Source organism: Pleurodeles waltl, chromosome 7 (assembly GCF_031143425.1).
Source record: "Pleurodeles waltl isolate 20211129_DDA chromosome 7, aPleWal1.hap1.20221129, whole genome shotgun sequence".
In the NCBI taxonomy this organism is placed as follows: Eukaryota; Metazoa; Chordata; class Amphibia; order Caudata; family Salamandridae; genus Pleurodeles; species Pleurodeles waltl.
This window is the reverse complement of record NC_090446.1, coordinates 712,872,025-712,877,748: the sequence shown is the minus strand read 5'-3', so window position 1 is coordinate 712,877,748 and position 5,724 is coordinate 712,872,025. Positions and strand designations below refer to the sequence as shown.

At 39.0% G+C, this 5,724-nt stretch overlaps 1 long non-coding RNA gene across 1 annotated transcript in view; it reads right to left on the bottom strand.

Annotated features, from left to right (window-relative positions):
• Positions 1–5,107, bottom strand: part of LOC138304582 (uncharacterized) — a 379,580-nt gene extending 374,473 nt beyond the window's left edge. Inside the window, exon 1 of the long non-coding RNA XR_011205597.1 lies at positions 4,997–5,107. This is a non-coding gene — a long non-coding RNA (uncharacterized lncRNA). The remainder of the gene's footprint in view (positions 1–4,996) is intronic.
• Positions 5,108–5,724: the final 617 nt, after the last annotated feature.

Sequence of the window (5,724 nt, the reverse complement as noted above, 5' to 3'; positions counted from 1 at the left end):
CTAATTTTATCCTTTTGATTGTCTTGTATTGCGCTTTTATGGTATATTTTTACCGAAATAAAGTGATGATGATGATTATGGCACCCAAAATAGTTCTGTTCAGTGTCAGGAACTACTGTGGCAACGTGTCCTTTTTGAGACCAAAATACCTTTTTAGGTTTTTGCCAATGTTTGTTACAATGGTGAGGGCCTATCACCTCCCCCAACAATAAAATGTTACAAAAGCAATGCTAAAACAAGACACACAATGACAAACCCAAAAGACTGACAACCAATGTTGGATCAGTCAGCTTTGCCAGTGCTTGTTTATTTTCATGTTTCCCATAATGTTGTTGAAAATGGTTACATTGATTTTCCATTATGAATATTTTTGGAAATATTAGCATGCATCAACACATTTTACTAAATGATGCTTCAAAGAAACAGTATCTAACATTTCAAAGTAATTAAACAACACTTTTTTTCCTACTTACATTTTTTTCTGAACATTTTATTTTGAAAGCAAACAATCATCAACCTTATTTACAAGCTTCTGCAAACATTTGCATCTAATCAGAGAGCATTCTGTAGCCTCATATTGTTAAACTTTTCAAATGTGTATTCACTTTTTTTTTACTGGAACCATTGTCAATAGTGCAGTAAGACCTTACGTTTATTTAGACCACTCACCCTAATAAAAAAGGATTTGCATTAATGAACTTTAAATACAAGTTCGAACAACATTGACATTCTGTTACAAATATTACCACAACTGCAGACAGTTCCCTTCCCTCTAAACTGGCAGCCAATAGGTTGGGGATCCACATTGCGTGTCTCCATTTAGTACTTAAATCCCTGGGGAGGTGGTGGCCCCCCTGGGCTCATTTGAGCACATGGAGGGAGGTCTGTGGGGCCACCCTCCAATATTTAAATAAAGCCCCGGGGAGGTGGTGGTCCCTAGGGCTCAAAGAGCCTTCGGAGGGCGGGCCAGTGTGCCTCCTGTCCTTTTAAAAAAAGATGCCCCTGGGACCTGGACCTCCTGGGGGCTTAATTAAAGCATGAAGACTGCACCTTTTTCATTTCTGATGCAAATTTCACAAATTATTTTTAAAAAAATGCTTTTTAGCCCTGCTGGGGTCCCTCTGGGGATAGGGATCAGGATATTCGTACCCTGACCTCTTTTCTGTTTTTTCATGTTTTTTTTGCGGAACTCAACTGAATCATTGGCAGCCAGAGTTCTGCATTTCCCTGAATGAGATTGTTATTATTCGCGAAGTTCTTAGATATACAAACTTGGATTTCCTAAAATTTCTCAACAGCTACCGATGGATTTACACCACATATCAAAAAGCACAATCTGTAGAACAAATTTTAGCTTTCTGCCAAATTTGGTGTAATTTTGGGCAGCGATTCAGGTTGTAGTCATGTTCAAAACACCTACGTCAATTAACATAGGAAATGCTCTTTTTTGCCCACCAGCCCCTTTTTCTCAGCCCAAACTTGACATATCATCCTGAAACTTTCCATACACAACAGGAGTTGCCAGCACACTTTTTTAGAACATTTTGTGAAGATCCGTCAAACGGGGCCAAAGATATAAGCAAGTCAAAAAATGTGTTTCCACTGGAAACATGGTCAAACAATAACTACCTACTGGCGACAGTCAATAGGGAGTATATTATACTTCACTGAAAAAAACAAAGTTTACAGGGGTGTTATAGTTAGGCTCTGAATTTACTTGTACAAAACCACAGACATTTAGCATTTATAGTTAGAATTCTTTCAAGTAACTATAACTTGCGCCCTGTGGTAACTATAACTCGTGCCCTTGCCATGCACAGTTTACTTATCAATAATGTTAATGCAAACGTTCCAGTGATATCAAAGATGCTCTACAAGATCTCATCAATGACACATGTGGAGTAATTAGCTGTGCATGGCGAAGTGTGAGTGTCTGAGTGAGTTTGCAAGTGGGTGTGTGAGTCTATGAGTGGGTCTGAGTGGGTGCATGAGTGTGTGCATGGGTGTGTGAGTGGGCGCCTGAGCCTCTGAGCGCATGTATGAGTGAATTAAGTAGTGTAGGAATGAGTCCATGGTTTTTCTTTCAACTTTTTCCATAGTCATGAACATTATGCTAATAATTTGCAGAAATTCATGAAAATTCACAAATTTTCATGAATATTGCACACCGAAAATTATATTAAACCTATTTTTTGCCCCTAAAACACACCTATAGCACACACCTGGGGTCAGGGTACCTTCACCCTGAATGCTTATGACACTTTCATTTTGACTTTTCAGCCCCAGGGACTGTGTCCCATGAAAGATAATGTCAGTCGCAACTTTCTAGTCAGGTTGTGGTCAGCCCATTGCAATGCTTCTTTTCGCAAGTGTGTTCACGTACATTTATGAATTTTGTGAAATATTTACAGCTAGAGATATACAAATGTATTTGCCCTTAAATATCTCCTAAACTACTGAGCAGATTTACACCAAATAACAAAAAGCACAATCTGTGTACAGGCAGCTAGCTTTCTGCCAAATTTGGTGTAACTCTGTCCAGTGGTTCTAGCTATAGACGTGTTGACATGTCCTATGGGAATTAACATGGGAAACTCAACGTTTATTTAGCCCCCTTTTTGTCTGCCCCCGCTTGACAGATCACCCCGAAACTTCCCATGAGCATCAAGAATTAGTGGGCCACTTTTTTGGAAAATTCTGTGAAGATTTGTCAAATGGTGCCAAAGATATATGCAAGTCAAAAAAAGATTTTTGTATGGAAACATGGTCCTAACTATACCTATTGGCAACCACCAGTAGTTATTATATATATATATATATATATATATATATATATATATATATATATATATATTTATATAATTTATACATAAAGACACATAGACACACACTACTAGTAAAATACCTTTTTAAATAGCAAACAATTGAACAATTGTAAACTTCACAAAATTGTAAGATTACCTTTGTAACTGAGGCCCACAGTGTGGCAGTCCCCATCAATAGGGAACAGCTAAAGGTCTGTGTATGTTTACATTGGCTACACTGCCATTATGGTAGTTTGAATTGTACCAGCTGTGGAAAGTAGAGGTATCTCGCCGGATGCCATCTCTGGAAGGTACTTCGGTCTGCATGAGGGATCCAGCCTACCTAGGGAAATATGCTGAATTTGTCCTGGTGTAATTTTCCATCACCAGGACATATTTCAGCAGTGCTCATACGTCTGCATTCTGCTCGGAGCTGCAAGGTGCAGGCAGCAAGGGGGCTTTCTTGTTTGCACTTTCAGCTAGGCCCATAACAAAGGCCTGATTTAAAGAGCTATCATCCCTCCTTTTGTTTTGAGTACAATACTGGATAGCAGCTGTCTGGAACCTAACATGTAAATTCCAATGCAATGGAAGAAAACAAAGGTTATCAGGTTATCACTTCAGAAGTACTTAAGAGAAACTATGATTTGGAGGCAGGTTTTTAACTTTGTTCAACTCCCTATGTAAGAGATGTGCCTGCACTGTAAAAATGCAAGATGTATCTGGCAACATTTAATTACACAAATGTTGATGTAATGACACCTACTATTTTTATTCAATTATTTTGTAGCACTACTCATACCAATGTAGGGTGTCTCAGTGCTTTACGTCACACACAAAGGCAAAATAAATCATACACATGTGTAGATCAATGTCTAGGAAATGTTGCATAGGACAATGAGAGTTATAATTCATACGATCTAGGAATCACATATCATCCATACTATATGTTTTTGTTACTTCCCAAATTAACCCATCTTTAGGATCTTAGAATAACAACAGATTAAGAAAAAAACAATAAAGATCTAAACCCATAACTTACAGTTTGCATGCAGCTCCTTGATGCTGTTGAACAAAACACTGTGCTATATTACAAGGCTTGCGACATGTGAACTGGAAGTAAGAAAATGATCTCAGTTTCAAAGGCAGTAGCCTACTTACCCGTCTAATGAAAAAAAACAAATCTGTTATCTGTGTGTTACACAATGAGCGTTGCTGCAGGCACATTAGCCCACTATGCCACTTTATAAGTTAAAACTGTGACTGTACAAAACACAGTACGGTCCCAGAGCTGTGTTAGCCACTAGAGGTATCTGGGCACACAGTGGTCTCTGCAGCACGTGTCTTAACCCTGTAAAACGTTCTAGAATGCAACCTCTTTGTAGACAATTCAGTAATCTTGAATACACGTGTTGTCATGTATGTCTACTTTGCCACTTACTTTGCAGTAGGTGTTATGTTTTAAATAAATGCGTAAATTGACTCCACCCTTTTTCTTCTGCCACAAGTTGACACCCAAGTTATGGGTTACCGAATATTTTTTTATCTAATTCCAGCACTGAATTTTACTGTATAATGTGAGTATGTACAGCACAGGCGGTGGCTCAAGAAAAACCAAACTTTGGAAAAAAAACACTGGTTCTTTCAACAAATTTCACACACATGTGGGATCAGAGCTATCGAATGCTCCGTAGATACCGCGAAATCCAAACAAATCTCTTACTATTTTGCTTCACTGTACATGCGACACACTCCCAAACGGAAAGTGAAAGCGAATAATCACACCACAGAACCCGAAGACAAATCAGTACCTTTTAAAGAATACTACAGTACAGGATGCAGACCAACACAGCAGTAAAATACAGAATAAACAAATACACTCCAGAAGATGCCATAAATTCTGCCACTGCGTCGACCATCGGAAATAATACCTTTTGTTACCACGGCTTCAAGTACTGCCAGACAGTTAGACACCCTTTGAATCTTTTTTTACAGACGGACTCATGTTAAAATCCAACGAAATCAAAGCGCGGGAGCTCGCGAGGGCAGCCTTCTGACCTCACCCATAAGCAGTCAGTAAGGCAGTTTGCTTCACCAAGTCACCATTGCTCGCCAAGTTCCGCTCACTGCGCCAATTCATGTTATACATGTAATACAGTCTGGATGGAAGGCTAGACAAAGTGTACTCTTACCTTGGTATGTCGCAATCTGCTGCAATTCCTGAAATTAGAAATATTTCACAATCCATTCTTCTGCCATAAAATAGAGAATAAATGCATCTTCTACACCAGCCTCTTTCCCACATCCCTCAGAAACGGATTAAAATGGCTCTTGTTCCCAGCCCTTTCCAGTTCACAATAGAAAAGTTACTTTCACTTTCATTTTTCCAATTTTATTTAGAAGCTGTGTGAAAGAAAATATGCTCGAGGAGTGTGACGTATTTAGTCTTCCAGAACACAAGGCTGTTTCTCCAGTTGTGTGTCTTTTTTCGAGGTTGATTTTGAATTGATATCCACGTGAAATTTATGGAGTACATTGGTATTTTCCTGGAAATAAAATGTCATCCCAAAATCAGTGGTTGAAGTGCACTAAAAAAGCATGGGAACTGTGATTTTGAGTGCGGTGGGCTAAAAGGCATTTCTAAAAAAGAAGAAACTATTTTAGAAAGAACAAAATATTCTGTACATAATTTGTTCTAGATATGGGCGAGTCACTGAGAGCCTGTCTTGAGCCAGAAGCCTGTTTCTGTCTCGAGCCAGATGCATGGCTCTGTCTCGGCTCGAAATCGTCTTGGGCTCTTAAGTCTAAAACGAGCAGAACAGAGCTTTCCTCATATTTAAAAAATGAAGGATCTGCAAAAATGAGTTGTGTTTTAAGGGTTGCGTGGGACAGCTGTGCTAAATCCAGCTGCGTCACACAG